The following is a 22355-nucleotide window of genomic DNA, read 5'->3' on the forward strand; positions in this document are numbered from 1 at the left end:
AGAAGCTGAGGGACAGAATGAAGGGTAGACTGAGGATCAGCCGGAGTTCTTGGGGCAGAGAATAAAAAGGGACATCACAGCTAGTCATACTTCTAGTGAATATCAATTATTAAAATGACTGCTTGGTCAAACAATACTCACAAATTTTCCTTTTGCTTCCCCTGCTATCATTTAAAGCGTTTTCATGTCCCCACCTTGGACTCTGGCTTTGATGGAGACCCAGGTGGTGTCTGGTGTCAATGTGGATCAGCCAGGAAGCTCATGGAGATCCTGAATAGTTGCCGAGTTCTAAGACGTAGTGAATTTTCTAAATTACACGCTGGTTAGCATCGTGTGTTTACGGGTTTGCTGATACCAGTGAAAGTGGGTGGTGGTTATGGCTCTGAGTGTGCTATCTCACAAGAAGCCAACCTGATGTAGCTAGAGGCAAAGCAGGTTACTCAGTCCAGATTCCTTCTCAATGAGAGGATGCTCAGAGCTGATCTCCAGAGACTATGCAAGGCACATTGCAAGGCTCCCCTGGTGACTCAGAGATCTTGTCACTCTCTCTCCCCTGAAGACAAAACACAGAATGTTTGAGATCTTACATGCTGTTGCCTCTGTTCTCACTGTCCCGAGAGCCCACGGGGGCAGAGACAGTATCTGTTTTGTTCACCATTGGGACTAAGCATCCACCCTTATCCTGGAGCTAATTCTATGGTGGAATTTTCTACACAAGTAACCTTTGCCTTGGGTCAGCTGGTCAAAAGTGAGTGTCTACTGGGTGTGGGCATTTTCTCCCACCCATCCATGGTGCTCTTGACCAGGTGAACTGGATTTCATCTACAAATGAAGATATCATATTGAATAAATGCTAGGGCCCCTCTTCCGGAAGATTCATATCTCTCAACTTGGGCCAAGTACCATAGGCATAGCTCTTGACAAGAAAGGAAGTAGTTCTAGAATAAGACTCCCTGGTCTTAACCTACCTTTTCCCTCTTAATAACTATGCGATCCTGAACAGACTGTCTAACTGCTTATATATATCTGGTCTTTTAAAGCTATTGTTAGATGCTTAAATATGTTTAAATGCTTGCATATTTTTAGTAATTAAATGTATAGTTTTTAACTTAACGTCTGGTACCTAGTTAGTACATACATGATATCCGTTAGAGGAGAAACTCAATAAATATTTTTTGGATAGACAGATTAATCAACTCCTCAGCTTTCAGCTCTACTACCTCTAAGTGAAGAGTTCAGTTGTCTGGTAACTCCCCAGTTCCGATACCCTTCATTGTTTGGGTGTGGTGAGATTGTTAATTATAATATTCTTCAGTTACATTATTACTGTTCTCTCAGGATTATTATGAGTACGCTAAAAATTGGACCCAAAAGGAGAATGTTTCAGAAATGATGAAAGTCCACAGATAAGGTATATCTGTGGTCAGCACAGTATCATAGTTTGTGCCTCTCTGAGGAACTTTCAACATCTCCATGACAGCCTCTAATCACAATCATTTAACTTTGGTTTTGGCCATGGACATGAACTCTTTTTGCATAAGAAGCCCTAAGGCCTGGGACATGAAGCCACTGAGCAAATGTAAGCCAGGTCCAGTGCTGAGATTCATGAAAATCACTCAGCTGAAAGTCTGCATACTTATTAGGTGGCCCTGACTTTTAAACCAATTCCCTTAACAGTGTTGCACTGAACAATGATGTCAAAGAACAGTTGGTGAATAATTAATCTATAATAGTCAAGCATGCCGATGTGCTTCTCCCAGGCAAAAATAGATTAAAGTGTGTGTGTGTGTGTGTGTGTGTGTGTGTGTGTGTGAGAGAGAGAGAGAGAGAGAGAGAGAGAGAGAGAGAGAGAGAGAGAGAGAGAGAGAGAGAGAGAGAGAGGATATATCCTATCTATTAGATCTGCCAAACTTCAGAGCTGGATAACATCAGGATTCGGGATGTTAAGCTGAACCGTGAAGACCCTTTGCTCAGTGATGTGGATTGTGTTTGTGTCCCCAACTCAGTTCATGTTGAAGCCATAACCTGCAGTGGCTTTGTATCAGGGACTTTGGAAAGGTAACTGGGACATGGAATTGGGGCCTGTATGTGATTTGTGTCCTTCCAGGAACAGGCACGTGAGAACCTACTTCTGCTCTCTCCCCTCTACCACACACTGCAAGGCTACAGGATGGGCCACTGTGCAGACCAGGCAGTGATGCTCCGTGGGCATCGGGCGGGTTGGCATCTTGACGTTAGAACTCTCAGTCTCCAGAACCATGAGCAGTGTGTGCTGTTGAAGCCACTCAGGCTATGGTAACAAAGATAACAGCCTGAACTATGACACTCAGCAACTGGACAAGGAAACAAGAAGATGCCTTCAAGGATGTTGTTAGAGCAAATAAATAAATAAACAAATGAATAATTGAACAAAAAGTAGGGATGGTGCACATCTATGCAGGCAAATCGTTCATAAAATAATAAATCTTAAAAAAAAAAAAAAACCCTGTAAAATCCTGTCAGTACCTAATTCGAATCCATTACAAATTAGGGATAGTTTCTCTCTTCTTACCTATAGGGGAATAATTTCTTCTTAACATTTGGATGCCCAGTGAAGACTCCAGGCTGTCTATGGGGCTCACCGTTGCATAGGATCCCTTCTCCCCTGCCCTACATCGATCACCCAGCTGGGCTGTTTCCTGTTTGCTTGCAGCGTGGGCTTGCTAGACTGTAACATGTTCCTTCAAGGGCAGGTGGTGTCCTTGTACCCCAGGGACCGATGTGTGGTGATGAGCCACAGACCTTTAGTGGATGACTAACGGAGTGTTGAAGTCTGTCCCTCAGTGGGCGAGCTCGTTGCTGTGCGTACACTGGGCGGGGCTGCGTATGTGAAATCACCGCTGCTAAGCCTGACGGACTTCATACCTAAAGCTGCATTGTTGGCCCCGGGGGGCTAAGGATCCCCCCTCTCTTGGGTTCTGCTAGCTTGCTGGGCATGTGCTTTGATTCACAGCTGGAGATGAGCAGCAGCAGCGGCAGGGTGATGTGTTCCAGGGGAAGTGATTCTAAGTCATGTCCTGAAACCACTGATGCCTTCAGTTCTCGAATCAAGTTCCCTTTGGGCTTTGGCAAGGGCCAGACCATGTGCAGCTGAACTTCCCGGGCACTGGGAGGTCAATGTCCTCCAGCCGCACCCAGGCCAGCTTTCTGCAGAAGTATCGCTCCTGCCTGCCCGACAGCCAGCAGCAACCCAGCCCAGGCTTTGTCCTGGGTGCAGGTTGGTCTGGCTTGCAGCTCCCCGCGGAGATTCCGTGGGTAGCTTGTGACAGACAGGCTTTGGATCTTTCCTAGCCACTGACTTGGCTATCCACTGAAAAGGGGGCCTGCTGCCTCAGACCCAGAGAAACTTTCTTTCCCATTCCCTTCCTTCCCTTCCTCTCATTCATTCATTCATTCATTTCAATTTGCTGCCAATTTCTAGGCCCCACCCATCCAGTCTAGCCGGCTAGCATCAGCCCAATGCCTCAGCCCCGTAGAGAGGCAAACTCCTTCCCTGACCAAGCCTGCTTTAGCTGGAAGCCGCTAGAGCCTGGTGGCTCTCTGGAGAGCCCCTTTTTGCCATATCAGAACCTGGAAGTCTTCGTTTACAAAGCCCTGTGTTCGTTTGGGGATTGGCTTGGAGGGCTTCTGAGAGGTGGCCTGTATTGGTGGCACTGCCCCAGACCAGGCAGCTCTCTCAACTTTCTCCACTCCCAATTCCTCATCGGCAAAACAGAATACACGACTCTGGGCAGCAGGCCTCGGAGGTCATAATCAGGGACAGTAAGGTGAAGAGGGGCCTTGTCTTCGTTAGGGTTTCTGTTGCTCTAATGAAACACCGTGACCAAAAGCGAACTGGGGAGGAAAGGCTTTGTTCGGCTTTTGCTTCCACATCACTGTCCATCATTGGAGGAAGTCAGGGCAGGAACTCAAGAGGGCAGGGACATGGAGGCAGGAGCTAGGCCATGGAGGGGGTGCTGCTTACTGGCTTGCTCATCATGGCTTGCTCAGCCTGCTTTCTTACAGAACCCAGGACCATTAGCCCAGGGATGGCACCACTCACATCGATTGCTAATTAAGAAAATGTCCTCCAGGCTTGCCTACAGCCTGATCTCATGGAGGCCTGATCTCATGGAGGCCTGATCTCATGGAGGCATTTTCTTAATGGAGGTCCCCTCCTTGGATGACTCGAGATTGTGTCAAGTTGACATGAAACTAGCCAGCACAGGCTTGAATCCTGGTTCCACCCTGTCCCAACGGTGCTCCCTTTCACCCTGTCGCAGGAGGTCATGAGGCTCCCTGTTCCTCGCACTGTGGATATTTTGAACAGTACTTGGGGGATTAATGGTCTCCATCGAAGGTTCACTGGTTTCCTCGGGGTCTGGCAGGTAACAACACACGGTGCGTGTTGTTCCGTCACTGCTGCCATTTCTCTCATTTCCCAGGGTTGCCATGATGAACGAGCGAATGGCAGACGTCCTCCAGACGGTAAGGGCTCAGGGGAATTGCTCTTCATCTTAGACGAGGCCACCTCAGAGAGGAGGCAGCCATCCTTTCTTGGTCTCTCCTCCGAAAGAAGGAACTGAGCCTGGGTCCCGGAAAGTTCCAGGAGCTTTGGTGACCTGCTAACGGTGACTCTGAGTTTCAGAAGCAAGGATAACTGTGAGCTAGGGCCACCAGACCATCTACTCATCATGGGTCTGTCTGTGTCAGATGGGGGTCTCATTGCTGAGTCTGGTCTGCAGCCCTGTATGCAGCTAGCTCTGGCTGGCCTTGAACCCCTCACCCCTCTGCCTCGGTCTCCCGCGTGCAGTGGTTTCAGCAGGGTGCCACCAGGGGATTCACCTCAACATAAATCTATCTCACAGTGCTCCTGAAGGAACGTTGGAGATTTTAAGTCCATAATAACCTCCAGGGTAGAAATGGATCCAGATGTGGTCTGCCTGTGGAACAAGCAGATAGACACGTGCACATCTGTCCACCTGGCCCCATGTCATTCCTGTTCTGCCTCCTGGAGAGCAGAGTTTAAAAGCCCACATGGAAAGCCACCCAGTCACAGCAGAAGCCGCCCTGCCCCTCATCTGAAAGCTGAATTCATCCTCACGTTGCCCGTACTTTATCATTGTTCCATTTTCGAGACTCCAGGTAAGAAGAACTACGACGCGGACCTCCCACTTGAAAGCTCTTGAGAAGCTGGGTGAAATTCTAACCCAGATGGGAAAGAGAAGCCATCCTCTCCTCAGGTCCTCTCAGCCCTGGCATCTGTCAGTGCCAGTAGGAGCCGCTTTTAGCTCAATTCCTTCTCCAGCTGTGCTTGGAGGCCAGGATGCACGTGTGGGTTTTTTTTTTTTTTTTTTTTTTTTATACACCCAGGCAGGTGTTCTTTGCTAAGCACTAAATCCCCAGAGACTACTGGAAGTTGTTTCCCCCACTTTTTCCCCTCCCTCCCCCTCCCTCTCTCCTCTCTCCCTCCCCTCCCTCCCTCCTTCCCCCCTCTCTCCTCTCCTCTCTCTCTTCCTCCTCCTCCTCTCTCCCTCTCCTTCTCCCTCTCCCTCTCCCTCTCTCTCCCCAGTTACTGAGGAGCTGACACTTGGGTCATAATTTCTGGGAAGGACTCTTGCTCAGTGTCCCCGAAAACTGCAACTGAAAAAGCGTGAGTAGACGCTTGGTGAGATGCAGGATTCTGTGGCTCCATGGGTTTTTTTCCTTGAAATCTCAGCTTACAGCAAGAAAGCAAAAACACAAGTCTGGAGCTGACAAGATGGCTTAGCAGGGAAAGGCACCCGCCAAGCCTGACCACCCCAGTTCAGCCCCTCAGATGCACATGGCAGAAAGAACCAACTCCATCGAGTTGGCCTCTGCCCTCCCCACACATGCCTGCATGCCCTCACCGTGCCCACGAACAGACAATAATAGTAAAGTTTTAAAAAAGAGTCAATGCTTTTGCATATCTGTGCAGAGAAGTGTGGCTCTGTCTCAGGCACCAGGACAGGCCTGGCAAAGCCACCGTCTTTGGTAGGCGTCCACTGTGCGGTTCTGACCTCACGTGAGGAAGCATATCCATTTTAGACTTGAGCAGAGTGGGGCCTGCCAGGAAGAGCTCAGCTCTGGATTAAACCTGGGCGTTTAAAGGAATCCAGTTTAGCTAGAAAGTTTTAGAAATGAAAACAACAACAACAAAAACCCCCACTAAAGTCCTATTCAGAGGTCAACTCGACCACCTAAAACAGGAAAGTGTGACCTAGTGTGGAGGCAGGGAAAAGACTTTGGGTCGCTCTTATTGGCTAACAGATTAGTCAGGAAATAGGATTTTATACTTTCCTGTCTTTATGCGTGTGTATATTCATGTGTGTGTTAAGTGCGCGGGTAAGTGCATATGTGTGGAAGCGAGGGGTCAGCCTTGTTTGGCATTCCTGAGTTGGCGTTTTTCAGGAACACTGTTCGCGTTGTTTGTTCAGACAGTCTTCCACTGGCCTGGAGGTCACCTACTGGGTTATGGTGCCTGGCTGTTTGGGGAGCCCCAGGCAGATTGCTCAGATTGTCAACCCACCACTGCACGGCTGGGCTGATTTTCTGCTGCTGTTTTACATGGGTTCTGGGATTTGAACTCAGGACCTTGTGCTTGCAAGGGAAGCACTTTACCTACCAACAGCCATTTCTCCAACCCCCTCCTCACTCCTATTTTTAAACGAGGAACATATTTTTTTCCCCCGGTTAGAAGTCATTATTTTTGTGAAATTAGTGCACCCAGAAATTTTGTGACAGACAGATGGATCTTTTGAATGTTTCCATTATAGATTTTAACAAGATGTCTGAGATGGAAGCAGAGCTCTTCTGTTTTGCTATAACACAAGGTGCGGATGTCAAAATCTTTTGACTCTGAATTTTTACCGTTTCCTGTTATGAGCTCATTACTGCTGGATTTTTTCCATGAATCTGAAACATGTACAGTGCTTTGGAAAGGGGATTATTTGCTTTAACTTTATAGACTGAGCTAAAAACAGATAAATGCTGTTTCTATTTTTGCAATGCCATATAAGCGAAAAAGTGAACATGAAGTACCAAATGGAGAAGAAAACAGATACTTAACACAGCAAAATGTAACTGGAAAGCTGGTTTTGAAATGGCACAGCGTTTTGATAAATTGGCTATTATTATAGTTGAAGAGATGAATTTGTTTCACAAGCAAATGTCAGTTTTCCTGAGGCTTGTGTGCGCACAGAACAGACATGGTGTGAACTTCATTCTTGAGGAATCCCCTGGAGGTCCAAGTTCAATCACTCCCACCATGCCACGTAGTCTTAGTATTTCTAGGTAGGGTGCAGCCAGCTCTTAACTTTGCAAGACTTTTGGATGAATTTAGAGAAGGTGGCTGGGGCCACTAAAAATATTCATGTTGAAGTTGTTTGCTGTCATTCTGGTTAACAAGACTCTGAAATTCAATGTGCAAAATCAGCACATCAAACTGGAGGCCTGGACCAGTGAGTAAAGATGCTTACCACCAAGCTTGATGAATTGACTTAGATCCCCAGGACCCACATGGTTTAAGGAGAGAATCAACTTCTGTAATCTCTGCCCTCTGACCTCTGTATGTGTGTGTGCTGTGGCCAGTGCACCCACATACAAAATAAAAATGGTAAGTAAAACTAGAGGCCTTTATTTAAACACTGACATGGGTACATTGAAGTACAGATTGGACAGCCCTAATCTGGAAATCCCAAATCTTTTAATATGGACGTAAAGCCACAAGTAGAAAATTTCAGGCCTGAGTCTGTGATGGTCACGGTCAAAATGCAAGTGCAGAAAGATACTGTGTAGCATCAACCTCAGGCTGTGTATATAAGGTACATAGGAAACAAAATGAATTTTGTGTTTATGCTTGAGTCCGTGCAGATACCCCCAAATCTGAAACACTTCTGGTGAAGGACACCCAGCCTGTAGAACATTCTGTACCAGGCTTTTTTCTTTTAGGCCGTCAACCAGCTCCCAAATCATGACACGGAGATTTATTATTTGTTATGAATGCTCAGCCTAGCTTAGGCTCATTTCTGGCTAGCTCTTTTAACTTAAATTAACTTGTTTCTCTCTATCTACTTTTTGCTTTGGGGCTTTTTACCATTTTTCCTTTCTGTATATCTTACTTTCCTGCTTCCTCCAGGGTCTGGTTGGCTGGTGGCTGCCTGACTTCTGGTCCTGAACATTTCTCTCTCTTTCTCCCCCATTCTCTTCTCTTTCTTTTCTCTTTTTCCCCTCTCCTCTACCTAGGTTTCTCTTTCCACTTATTCCCGCCAGCCCCGCCCATCCTTTCTCTGCCTAGCTATTGGCCGTTCAGCTCTTTATTAGACCAATCAGGTGCCTTTAGGTGGGCAAGGTGACAGAGCAACACATCTTTACAGAATTAAACGAAGGCAGCAGAAACAAATGTAACACCTTTGCTCAGTTAAAGTGATATTCCTCAACAATGTTCTGCTGATAACCACCTGAACTTACGGCCTACTTCCAAACAGTGCTCACTGGGTCCCCTTCCCCTTCTCTTAACCTTTGGTCTCTTCTGTTCCTGCTTTATCGATCACTGTTGGCTGGCTCATTTTTGCCACAAGGAGGCCTTTATTCTGGCTCTTGAGTGACTTCAAATGTGAGTGCGGGCGTGTCCTGTAAGAGTCAGGGTTATGGATAAGTGGGAGCAGTAGAGGGATGGGACAGGGAAGGCATGTTCCCCTATAAGCAAGTGGGATACAAAGCCTTGAGGGGAGTTTCTGAACCCCTAAAACTGAGGGAGGGACCAGGGCAAGAGAGGTAGCTTAGTGGTTATGAACAGTGACTACTACTCTTCCAGAAGACCCAGCTTCAATTCCCAGCACCCACATGGCAGTTCACAACTATCTGGAACTCTAGTTAGTTTCAGGGGATCCAAGCATGCATGGGCATTGCATGCATGTGATACACAGGCATACATGCAGGCAAAAGACCCATACACATAAATAAAGCAAGAGGGGCTAATAATGAGTGTGCATATTGAGACTGCCCAGCAGAATGACCGGAGTTTACCAGAGCATCCTGGATGATGAACTGCTTGGTTTCTAGAGTTAAAGAAAAAAAAAAAAATGGAACAAAGTCTTGACGGTAGACATAGCAGCTCATAAAGAAAGGGAGGCAGAAACACACGGAGAGATACCCTGGAAGCCTGCCCTTCCTGGAGTTGGCTCTGCCTGTTTGTTCTGTCATATTTGCAGATGTTTGTAACCTGTGTCCAAACTTGGGCCCTTTGAATCATTTATTTATTTTCTCTCTACATTTAGCATTGATCACATTTGGAGCAGGAGGGATGGCTGGGTGGTTAAGAGTGTTTGCTGTGCAAACCTGAGACTGGTGTGCGGATTTCAGCACTCACATAAAATCTGGGTGTGGTCCTGTGCACACCGGTTACCCCCGCATTGAAGGGGTCGAAGGCGGGAAGGTAGCTGGGGCTTGCTGGCTGCCAGCCAGAGGAACAAGGTGTAGAGTGATAGAGGAGGGTACCCTACCTCTCCCTCTATTCTGTAGGCACACACAGATGGGCACGGATGTGCACACACATCACACACACCCCTATAACTATCACTACTCTATTCCATCAATCCATGCTGCTGACGCCACCATGACTACAGCGAGCATTTGCTGAGCATTAGCACAGGTCGGAACGCTCGCTCAGTGCTCTTGGGTGAGCTGTCTCATTCATCCCCAAAGCTACCCGTTGAGTGCAGGGGCTCTCATGGTAAAGGCTGGAGGAATTAACTTCCTAGGGTTGTTCAGCCATCACTGTATAAAGAGAGTTTGGAACCGAGTCTTGATTTCCGTTGTATGAAATTCTGCTTCACAGACTTAAGCAACCATCCTTGCTCACTAATCCCCAAACACTTTCATCAGTGTGGAGAGAAACCCAGTCCTCATTAACAGTCTCTCCACCCTCCCCCTGCCCCTCCCCTGCCCTGGTGTTGTGTGACAAGACACAAAACATCCATCTACTCACCCCAGAGAGGGAGCCCATGACCAACCAAACTATGTATATACCACCGAAGTCCAATTTGGTGAACTGGTGATTTTTATTGGGGTTACTTCCGGGAACGTGGGTAAGGGTTACAGGAGCAGAAATGACTCAAAGACAGCTGCACCACCAAAGCCCACCCCAGCATGGGTGAGAGACAGCTCACAAAGCTGGGAACTTGTAGTACACTGCACAGCCTCGCAGGCAGCCCAACAGGTTGGAGAGTATCCTTTCCCGGTGACTCGGTTGCTCTAAACCTCTTTTAGGCACCTTGGCTGGTCTCCGCTTTGTCCAGGCAGCAGGCCTGGTCTCAGAGTCTTCTTTGCAGCTTGCCTTGTCTGAGAGTGACTCTCAGCACTCTTTATAGTTGACTCTTGGAGAAGAGGGGCCTAGTGAATCTTGTCAGTTTCAGGGACTTCCTGAAGCTGTTTTGAGTTGTTTACCTTCTGGTTTCAGGAGCGTCCCTATAGGATGCAATGTTTCAGTCTGGGAGGAAATTGCTAGAGACCTGGGTAACCACTTTCTCTCCCCACACACCTGCTCTGGACATTTCATACAGATGCAATCACACATCATATAGTTCATTGTGACTAGTTAATGTCAATATCGCCTCGGTTCACCCAGGTTGTGAATAATATTCCACTGAATGCTTCTTGTTTAGGTTCATGTGCAGACATTAAGTTGATAATACTTTTTTAAAAACTGTTGTTGGTAGAACTACAGAAAGTGACATTCATGATTCATGGACAGGTTTTTGCATGAGCATCTGGTTTCTATTTATATACAGGTGCTTTCAGTCTTAGGTTTTGTCTTAATCAGTATTCTGTTGGGATGAAGAGAACCATGGCTATGGCAGCTCTTATAAAGGAAAGCATTTAACTGGGACTGGCTTACAGCTTCAGAGGTTTAGTCCCTTACCATCGTGGTAGGGAGCGTGGTGGCATGCAGGCAGACCTGTTGCCGGTCGGAGAGTTCTACATCTGGATCCCCAGGCAGCAAGGAGAGAGAATGAGACACTGGACCTGGCTCCAGCTTTTGAAACCTCAAAACCCACCCTAATGACACACTTCCTCCAATAAGACCAGACCTACTTCCAACAAGGCCACACCTCCTAATCCTTCTCAAATAGTGAACCCCCTATGACTGAGCATTCAAATAGATGAGTCTGTGGGGGCCGCTCTTATTCAAACCACCACAGTGGTTTTTCTGAACTTCCTATTATTCTTAGCAAATCTTTCTTTCTTTCTTTCTTTTTTTAAAAAAATTGTTTTAAAGATTTATTTTATGTCTGTGTTCTGTTTGTCTGTCTGTGTACCACAGGTGTTGCAGGTACCTGAGAATTCCAGGAGAGGGAGTCAGATCCCCTGGAACTGGAGTTAGATGCAGTTGTAAGCCACAGAACAAAATCCAGGTCCTCAGGAAGAGCCATCATTCCAGTCGCATCTATTTCTTTTCTAGAAACAAACTTTGATGACTAGAAGGGATGAAACTGAAGCTGCCATTTTCCTAAACCCATTTCTCACCTTCCCTTGCCTCTCCCCTCCCCTCCCCTCCCTTCCCCTCCACTCCTCTCCTCCCCCATCTTCCCACCCCATGTAAGCTTGTTTGGGGTCTGTCTCCTCCAAGCCTGCCCCGTCTGTTCCTGGATAGCCGACTCCTTCACTTTCATTCCGACCTTCTGTACAAGGCCAGGTCTGACATCTTCCAGCCCAGAAGGTCATTCTGTCTCTGCGGCCTCGGGTCATTTTTTTCCTCTTGTGAGAATGCCTGGAAGCTTTACCATTTTCTTGGCATTTTACCCTCTTGTCCCGGCTTGCACTTCCTGGCTTTTATGCCCCTTGAGGGCAGGATTGAGGTCTGACTCACTGTCCCTATTCCCTGCAATGGTTCCCCTGCCTTTCACTATAGGTACTAATGAATATTCATATTTGTGAACTGAATAAAGCCCTGGCTAGTTGCCTGGTGGTTCTGATTCACTAGAAACTCCGTTGAATTTCCTTGTACAATTAGTGTTACAATAGCCCTATTTTTAACCAGGTCTTGTGGTGAGGGAGGAGCTGGTGAGTGAGGTCATGCTCTCTTGTCTCCCTGGCTTCCTCCTCCTCTGGGTTACAGGCCTGTAGCCTGTCTGCCATCTTTCCCTGAACCCTCAGAACATTTCCAGTCCTTGCTTCTTGACCTCTTGAATTAACAAATGGGACTACATGAAGTTAAAAAGTTTCACAGTACAGGCAACTGTATGCATAGCAAACGGACAGCCTACAGAATGGGAGAGAAGTCACTGCCATGTATATGCTCCAGACAGGGGACGGACGGGGAAAGCTTGTGAAGAACCACACAAATCAAACGCCAAGGGCGGAACTTGGCAGAAGTGCTGAGCGGGAGTGTCTAGGCTTGTCTGTGGGGTATGGTGGGGCTTGGGAGGAGCCTTTCTCCCATTCTGCAGTCTGCCTCCTTTTCGTGTCTCAGGAAGACTGATGGAGTGGTCCATCTGTGCATCCTTTGGAAGTCCCACAGCTAGGCAGCCATCCTGGGTGTTCCGTAGGGACCGTGTCAGCCCGAGCCACTCCTGAAAGCAGCCTGTTCTGCACAGCACAACTTTCCTGCAGTACTCACTTTTCTCCCTGGCTGCACAAAACCCTGAGAGAAGCAACGGGAGGGAGGGAGAGGGAGGAGGGAGGGGGGTGTTTATTCCGGCCAGATGGGGAAAGGATGGCAGTGGAAGTGTGGGACCAGCAGGTCACATTGCACCCACAGTCAGGTGCTCAGCCGGCTTGCTCTGGTTTATTCAGTGTGGGACTCCAGTTCGCGGGGTGCTGCGAAATCCACTTTTAAGCTGGGTCCTGCCAGCTCAGTTAACCTAATGGAGAACAGACATGCCCAGAGGAGGTTGGTCCCTGAGGTGACTCGAGATCCTATCAAGTCAATGACACCTAGCCACTCCCTCCTCCGCTTAGCTAACGGGCAAGTGACTCTCCATCCTGGCAGGTCACTTACTAGACTATGCCTATGATGCATCTCATAAATCGTATCCAAGCCTTAAGTAAACCCAGGAGTCAGCATCAATAATAATCCTTCTTCTCCAGCCAAATTCTGTTGCCTGGCAACTGGATGGATGGAGTGTTCTAATGTTAGAACCCACACTCTCCAAGATGCATTTTTCATTCATTCATTCATTCATTCACTCACTCATTCATTCATCCATTCATTCCTTATTCTTTCACTCTTGCCCCCCCCCCCACCTTGCACTTTTGTATAACTTGCTTTCCCTTCGAGGTTTCTGAGAGTTTCATCTTGGTCTCAAAGCAACTAAGTTATCTTTCCCCCCACACCCATGACCAGTGACTGCTGGACAGCTAGGGCTGGGGACCACCGGCCTCCTTGAGCAGTAAGTTCTTGTTGCATTCAGACTACTTGGGAGCCGTTACCCAGAACTGCTGCCTGGGATGCATACAGACTTCTACGGGGTGGGGGGCACACTCTCTAGGAGGCATTTTTTGGGAAAGATTTTTTTAGGTGGGAGGGAAGGGGGCTATTCTAAGGGAAATTGTATTTGAGCATAGGATCAGTTAGATTGTGGTAGAGTATGTGATGTTAATACTTTTAGTGAAATTCCAGACTACAACAGAGGATTTCTTTGTGCAGTGTGGTTGGTAAGCTGCATGTTGCTAGTAAACTTTAAGAAAAAAAAGAGAGAGAGAGAGAGAGAGGCCTTTCACGTGTATTTCTTAAAATACTTAATGTTCCACAAGTCCCTATCAGATGCACAAACCCTAGCTTTCTCATGAAAGAAGTATTCTGTCCATTCCTGGCTCGGGACACAAAACCAGGCTCAGAGGGAGACCTCTGAGAGTCTCCTGTTAGTACCTTCGAGTATATGAACTTAAGGCATGTTCAGAGTGTGCCTGAGCCCATACCCTGGATGCACATGTATAAATGGAGGACCGAGTCCAGGTTTAAACCATGAAGCCTTCATGTCTGTTACTTCACTTGTCTGTACACTTTCTCCTTGTAACTCTCACATGTCAGCATTTGGCCATATTTTACCAACCCCCCCCCCCTTTTGTAAGAAATGCTAGGGTTTTATTTAAATTACAAAACTCTTGCTATATTGCCTAGGCTAGCCTCCAACTCAGGGTCTTCCAGCTTCAGCCTTCCAAGCAGCTGGGATTGTAGGCCTGTGCCACCAGACCTGGTTTAATATTTAACTCCTTATCCTCTTGAATGTCCTGTAGACTCTCTTTGGTAGACTCATCTTCTTCAGCAGAAAGCTTGGTTCCAGGTGCTTCCAGTTTCTTGGACAATTCTTGGGTCTCTTCCTGCATTCCCAGGTTTCAGGGTGCTGGGAATTTCTGGGGTGCTCAGTTTGGGGGCTGGTGTGATGGAGTGTAAGGGCATCTATCATTGTCCAGCTTCTCTCCTTTGGCCCTTGTTTACCATTCACTCACTTCCAAATTTTCCAGTCTGTTCACCCCAACCCTCCCCCCATAGTTCCCACCGTCCCAGACTCATCTGGGAACTATTTTCTCCGAGGGCTTATTGTTCTATGGTTCATTCACAATATATCTTAAAGACCAATGTTAATGAATCTCGTCTATTACTTAATGTGTAAAGTAGTCACTGGATGTGTCTAAGAAAAAAAACAAACAAACAAAAAAAAAAAACAAGCTGCCTGCTCCCTCTGCCCTCATACCACAACCGACACAGACTTCTGTGACCTCAAAGGTGTGGGGGTTGGTTCCACCAGCAGACAAGCATTGGATCCGGCTGCAGCGGATACCAGCTGTGTGTTCTCTAATGCAATTCCGTTCTGAGGCTGTGTACCCGGCGATAATGTCAGATACAACAGATAAGGACCTAGGTCCTTAAGATACTCCGCTTCCAACTAGACGCCAGCTTGCAACTCCAGGTGGTTATCTGTGTGGCTTTGTTTCGGGGACAGGGTCTTTATATAGCCCACACTGGCCTGCAATTTGTGACCCTGCCTCAGACTCCAGATTGGCGGGATGGCACGTGTATGCCCCCATCCCGGATTTGTTTTGTCTGAACTTCTGATCCACCTTCTATAAACTAAGGTTCCCACACCTGCCTCCTCGGGTTCATCTCAGGGAAACACCAGGCTATTAAAGAATACTCTATGGCAATAGTTCTCAACCCTCCTAAAGCTGCAACCCTTAAATACAACCCTTTATGGTGTGCTGTCCCCCCCAACCATAAAATTACTTTGTTGCTACTTCTTAACTGTAATTTTGCTACTGTTATGAACCGCAATGAAAATATCTAACTTCCAGGATATCTGCTATTGGGCTCGAGACCCACAGGCTGAGAACCACTGCTCTACAGGCTACAGATAAAATGTCGGAGTGAATTCTGGGGGAGATGTGTGAAGCTCCTTCTTGCCTTTTCTAACACACCCCAAGGAACCTCCATATGTTCAGCCACCCAAAAGCTATGCCCTATCCTTTTTTGTTTGTTTGTTTTTTCAAGACAGGGTTTTTCTGTGTAACAGTCCTGGCTGCCCTGGAACTCACTTTGTAGACCAGGTTGGCCTCAAACTCACTGAGATCTACCTGCCTCTGCCTCCCAAGTGCTGGGATTAAAGGCGTGTGCCACCACAGCCCGGCTCCTCTGGGTTTTTATGACGCCCTCTTTACATGGTCATGATTACTAATAGACTGGCTGGGAACCCCAACAAACAAGGCTTGTCTGTGTCGCTGTCTTCATGGCCTCTCTGTGTAGCATTCCTTTCTTAAGAGATGAGACAGGCTCCATCTGGAATGAGGGAGGTTTTTTTTGTTTGTTTGTTTTAACCTGCTATTGGACAAGAACAGACAGGTCAGATCTCTTTAGGGCCAGATCCAAGAAAGAATGTGAGGGCAGATTAAGAGCTGCCGTGAGCTCCCTTGGAGAAGAGAAACTCATTTTCACGGCTGCCCTTTGGAAAGGGTTTCTTAAGCCATTCACTGTGGACAAAAGCCAAAACATACTTATATCGAAAGTCCTGAGAGAAAGGCCGAGTGTCTGTATTCCTAATGGATTGACAGTCCGTGCTGAGGTTGCTGGTCCACAGACCACACCGTGAGGAGTTAGGTCACAGAGACGGGCTTTTGCTTTAATAGAACTCTTAGATTTCCTCTTTCTGTCTGCTCCAGTGTGTGTGTGTGTGTGTGTGTGTGTGTGTGTGTGTGTGTGTGTGACAAGAGGGAGATTTGGTTTAAAAGGCTGCAGAGCCCTCCCTTCCCTCCTGTGCCTCTTGGTGGTCTTCCGGGAACGTGACTGATTAATGAATGAACGCACGCACCGCAGATACCAAAGCTGCTTCCAAGATGCTTTTCAATGACTCCGGGTCCTTCCTTGAAATGCTCTCTCTTGATTTTGCTCATGCCTTTACGGCTTCTCTCCTACATGTGTGCTCCACCAGGAAAGGGAAAAAGAACACAGTTCTCTCCGGTTACCTTGCATGCCCCTGGGCAGTCTGCCCCAGACGGAACCATCTTCTTTTTTTCTAAGAAATAAAATGCACAAGGGCAGAGATGTCACTTCTGAGATTAATTTGACAAAAGGACTGACTCCCCTTTGACACATGGCCCTCTACTTGGAACACTTATGTTGAGGTGCAGTGATCAGCTCTGCTTTGGGGAGCACCAAGTCCTGGCGGTTCAATTTTCCCAAGGGGTCCCGAATTGTTCTGTGTTCCCTTGGAGGTGGATTCTTCCCTCCCATTCAGGCCTGGGATACATGCAGCCCCACCTTACTGCCTGCCTTAAACTCAGGGAAGACCTTGAGCCCGCCAAGTGCTCCTGAGTTTCTGCCCCACAGGATTTGTTACCATAGCAGCTCAATTTGGGGACAACTTGTTAATGGCAGTCCATAACTAACAACTGTTAAGATGCCAGGTATGTGGAGACTATTAAAATACAACGAAGATCATGCACACTCAATATGATCAAGTGGAAAGAACAGGACTCTCATGGGCTGGGTTTACCAGTGGGCGGAGGACCTGTGAGCGCTGCTCTGACACATGTGTGCATCACACACCAACTACTTCAGACCTTTGGACTTGTATTTTCTCAACGTGGAAGTTGGGAGCGTCTGGAGAGGAAACTCACTTTAACCTTTGTAGCAGCCATAATCTGATCACCCTGCCTCACTACCTGACCTGGAAAGGGACTTTTATTACCTCCAGGTTGGTGAAGTCCTTTGCCTTGGGCTGGATTTCTGTCTCCTTAGCTGGGGTTTACGAAGCCAAGGAAAGCACCTCTGGTTATGTAAAAGTATCAGGGACTTGGTAACGCTAGTCCTATTGTCATCAGACATCCTGAGAAGTTAGGGAGAAACGCCATGGGGCTAGGAGCAACCCACTCCCCCACCCCTCAAAGCTGGGCTCCAACTCTGCAGTTCTAACATGAGAGAGGGGAGAGAGATCCACCCCTGGGAAAGCCTTGTGTTCGCTCCAACTCTGCGTTTTTTTGTTTTTGTTTTTAAATCAAATCAGAGGAAGAAAGCGAGAGAGAGAGACTTAAGATTCCTGAAGTTGCACGAAAAGACCCGGAGACCTGTAGAGTCCCTATCCCTCCCTCCCTCCTTCCTTCCCTCCCTCCCCAGTCACCAGGGACCGAGCACCCGGGACGTCCACAGAGGGCGACCCTTGCACACTTCCCAACTTCCCGCGTGAGCAGGTCCGGATGGGCGGGGCGAGGGGCGTGCCAGCAGGGGGCGTGGCCGGTAGAGCCCCCCCCCTGCCTCTCCGCCCACTTCCCTTTCTCAATGTGCCGCCCGGCGGGCTCGCCCTCTCGGGCTGTGACGCTCGGGGAGGGGCGGAGCCCGCCGCCTGGCCGCCGTCTCGGGACGATGCCCGCACTCCGCCGCGCCCCGAGCCCGCCCCCGGCCATCCGCAGGCCCGCGGGCAGGCGCGTGTGAGCGGGAGCGGCGGGCGAGGAGCGGCCGCCCGGCCCCGCGATGTCACCATTGTTCAGCTGGGTGGCCAAGGTAGGCGGCGGCGGCGGCGGCGGCGGGCCGGAGCTACCGAGGGCCGGGGGACGGTGGTGGTGGTGGTGGTGGGGGAGAGCCCTCCAACTGCCGGGCCTCTGCGCGGGGGGGAGCGGGGCGGGAGGCCGTTCGAGCGAGCCCCGGAGTACTTTTCATTCATTCCTCCTCGCACCCCGTGGGCCAGCCTCCCAGAAGGCGTCGCGCCCGTTTCCCGGCTGGGGAGACTGAGGCACGGCCAGAGTCCCAGGTGTGGTCCCGGATCGCCGTGGGACCGCCCCTGCCGTCCTGGATCCTCTCTCTCTCTCTCTCTCTGCGAGGGGTGGTTGGGGCGGGTCGCCAAGGATGTTGCTTGGCTTTAGCTTTTTTTTTTTTTTTTAACCTGCCGTTTTCAGAGGACAGGCTCCGAGGAGGTCTTACGTGTGGGAAGTGTAACTTTCTCTGTCTGCACAAAGTTTTTATGACTGCAGCGCTCCCGCTTCCAGAGCCGAGCGTTAGAAATCCAGGCCGTCTCAGGGCTGCTCAACTAAAAAAAGTTGGCGGATTTGCCGGGATTGCCTCCAACCTTGCCTGGGTTGTGTGGGTTTGGACTCATGAATGCATTGCTCCCAGCCATGAAAGACGCCCAGCTCCTCTCTTGGATAGGATACCCCTCTGTGTGTAATAACTTCACCTCGAGAGAACCCGTTAGCTTGTCTCTGACCCTTTATAAATAGTAGTTAGACGGGAGTTATACCTCCAGTTATGATGCGAGGCGTTCAGAGTGTTGTGTGTGTGTGTGTTTTTTTCCCTAATTACATTTTTTTCTGAATACCTGTTTGGGAGCAGATGTGGCTTCGCCTGTAATTTAAGTAATAAAGTGGAGACGGAAACTAGGTAAGGCTAGTTTTATGAGATGACACCAAGAAACAGCATTCCACCTGAGTCCTTACTAGAGTCGCCTCCCGAAGCAGCGGGTGCCACACTGAGAGGGTTTGGAGAAAACGTTAGAGCCTGTACATAAAGTATAATTTTCTACTGGAAAAAAAAAAAAAAGATACTTGTCCACATTTTTGCTTTCAAAGAATCTTTTAACTTTTCTTAGTAACGATAAATTTAAAAAAACAGTATTAATGTAGTTTACAAAGTGATTCAGAATATGTATATTCTTCAGGTTGCAGACCTGAATTGCTTTATTATTGTTTTTGGTATTTACTTGTTTATTTCGGTTATTGTTGGTTTTTAATATTGAACTCTAAGGAGACAAATTGAGCTTCACGGAGATGTTGGATTCCAACACCAGCAAGGTGTAGATTGTAAGGATCTACCATTCTTAAAATAACAACAACAAAAATCCCCAAACCTGCTACTGCTTCTTTGTCTTTCAGTTTTATTGACTTCCCTGGAACATTTTTAATAACTTGCTGTTCACTGTAGGAGTGAGATGGACCTTTGTTGACTTTGTTTGCAGACCAAAGCCTTATTTCAAATAGCATGTGAAGACTCAGCCTCCTTCAAGGGGCGGTTCTCCTGCGGAGTACGGACAGCCACACTGTGTGCTCATAGCTTGATTTTGATTCTGAATTATGTTGTTCTTGAACTGCTGTTAAAAAGTTAGGCCACCAATAGCAAAAAACTACTCGGTGTTTTTAGAGCAAATTTCTCTTTAGTTGTCGATATTATTTATTTATTTTTGAGAAAGGGTCTCACTATGTACCCTTGGCTGGTCTGGAACTGGCTAGGTGGACCAGGATGGCCTCAAACTCAAAGAGATCCACCAGCACTTGGTCTGGTCTCTCACATCTTGGAATTAAAGTTGTATGCTGCCATGCCCAACCATAAAATTATATATGTATATATATATTTTTTTCTGGTAGCTCATGTAATTATTGTAGATTACATCTTGAATTAATTTTTTTCACCCAGTGTTATTTTGTGAATGAAGAATGTGACCTTTTTTGAGAGTATTTCATAAACTAGGCTGTGGTCGTGCGTACCTGTAACCCCAGCAGGTCAGGAGTTTGGGGTCATCCTCAGCTACATACCGAGGTGAGGTCAGTCTAGGCTTCAAGAAACTCAGTCTTAAACTAAAACAAATCCAAAAAGAAAGAAAGCAAAGCTACGTGGGATTATAGACTATAAGAGTGACATTCTCGTGGCGAGTTTAATCCAGATCGGAGCAGAGCCAGGCGATCCTGTGATTCGAAGCAGCCTGGCTACATGAGTCCAGAAAGTGCAAACTACACAGAGAAACCTGTCAAAAAAAAAAAAAAAAAAAAAAAAAAAAAAAAAAGAGTGACATTCGTTTTATGGGGACCTGTGCAGACCTGTGCTTGTTTATGGTGAAGACTTTGTTTTAAAATTGGGAATGGTCTAAAGGCAGAAACAAAGGCGTAGATAACACACACAATGGGCATAATCCTAACGGGCATTTATATTCAATTTAAAAATGCTTACGATCACTCACATACTCACCAGGATAGGCCTCCTACCACATCTGTCTATCATTCAGCTGATTTATTTTCCATTTTGACCTTGGCAGCTGAAGCTCTGCACCTGGTAGAGAGGAAAAGGGGAGTGGGCGTTGTTGATGCAGACGGATACCTGAGCTGGCATTCTCCTCTGTGAACTGTGACTCTGTAACCATAGAGAGCAATTTAGTAATGAAGGAATAGGACCTAGATGGGACACCGTTTAAGAGTTTTTGTTGTTGGTTTGCTTTTAAATGAGCACACCCTTTTCTGCTTTTAGTTGACATGAATTGCTTGGTCAGGGCCTTCACTGAGTAAATGGTGGAGCTGGGCTTTAAGTACAGTTTCTTCATAAATCTTCCTGGAGAGGCCTTTTCCCCTCCCCCATAAAAATAAAAAGGAACTTCTCGAGCTTTATGGTTTTTAGACGAAACCCGCAGGTGCTCCTCCAGCCCCAGAGCCCTGAACTTGTCTGTTGATTCACTCTGCCTCTGGGTATCTGTTAGTGAAAACTGACCTCAGAAGACCTGCCAGACCACCCTAGGAATCTACTTGGATCTGTACCTGCCTGTAAAGATTGTGACTAAGGTTATTGGTAGTATTACAGGATTTTGAGTATATATCAGTTTACAGATAAAAATGGAAAACAGCATGTAAAAATGTAGGTAGACTTGCTGTGTCTGAAATTCAAGGTGTTTTCATATGGTTTGTGCTGTATATTATTTTCCAGGGCTTATAGGTTTATTCAACAAGTGTATGTTGGGTACAGTCAGTATACCTGGTAGTTAATATTCGTGCTCTAGAGTAGCAGTTATCAGCTGGTCTGGACCCCTTTAGGGGTCACATATCGGATATTCTTCCTATCAGATATTAAAGATTCATAATAGCAAAATGACAATTATGAAGTAGTAATAATGAAATAATTGTATGGTTGGGGGTCACCACAACATGAGGAACTGTATTAAAGGGTCACAGCATTGGAAGGTTGAGAACCACTGCACTAGAGGTGTATTTTACACAGTAGGTTTGTCCTTTAGAAACTGCACATTGAAGATTTTCATTTTTGTGTTTTGTTTGCGACAGGATCTCACTATCTAGCCTAACTGTTCTCAAACATGTGATCCCCCTGCCTCTGCCTCCTGAAGTGTGTGTGTGTGTGTGTGTGTGTGTGTGTGTGTGTGTGTGTGTCAGTGTGTTAGGGCTGGGAGGACCCGGGGCGGTCTTCCTATATAAACTATAAACTCATGGAGATCCTCCTGCTTCTACCTCCTAATGTTGGGATTAAAGACATGCACCACCATACCTAGCTCACACTGAAATTTTATAAGGCAAATATTTTAAAATGCCTTAGGAAAGAAATAATTTTTTAAATAAGTAATTGATTGTTAATGAATAAAACCAAGCATTTCATATTTTCTCTTTGTGTAAAACATACATTTATAGCCATCTTCATTTGATAGGTCTCTTAGTATACAGATACTTACAGTGCATCTGTGCTATGCCAGGCTGTTGTGAGGAGCTGGAGGTTCAGCCTTAGAGAGGTAGACCAGTTCCCTATTTTTGCGGTCTTTGCATTCTAATCAGGAGAGGCAGAGAAGCAAATAGATAAGCAAGGTAATTTCAGCTGGTGGTCAGTGCTGGGAAGAGAAGTAGTCTGAGAGGGTGTGGGGACTGGGCGGGGTGGGAAATGCCCCTCAGCTTGCTCTGGGGCCCAGCAGCAGCAGGAAGGCCCAGTGAGCTGGTCCAGAGAAGCAGACTCCATCCGGAGCATGGAGGGCGTTCTAGGCCAGGTGGAGGAGAGTTCGGAGCGCAGGGTTGGGTTTGGAATTGTGTGTAAACACAGTGGGAGGTCAGTAGATGGGTGGAAAGGAAGTGGT

The 22355-nt window shown here is 47.3% G+C and overlaps 1 protein-coding gene across 4 annotated transcripts in view; it reads left to right on the forward strand.

Annotated features, from left to right (window-relative positions):
* Tbc1d1 (TBC1 domain family member 1) overlaps nucleotides 1-22355 on the forward strand; it is a 198287-nt gene that overhangs the window by 61732 nt on the left and 114200 nt on the right. Inside the window, exon 1 of one of the 4 annotated variants that reach the window (XM_028868135.2) lies at nucleotides 17864-18031. The exons of the other annotated variants lie outside the window; for them this stretch is intronic. The gene's annotated coding sequence lies outside the window, so the exon portion shown is untranslated. Of the gene's footprint in view, nucleotides 1-17863; nucleotides 18032-22355 lie in introns of those variants that run through there. 4 annotated transcript variants of the gene reach the window in all.

Source organism: Peromyscus leucopus, chromosome 10 (assembly GCF_004664715.2).
Source record: "Peromyscus leucopus breed LL Stock chromosome 10, UCI_PerLeu_2.1, whole genome shotgun sequence".
In the NCBI taxonomy this organism is placed as follows: domain Eukaryota; kingdom Metazoa; phylum Chordata; class Mammalia; order Rodentia; family Cricetidae; genus Peromyscus; species Peromyscus leucopus.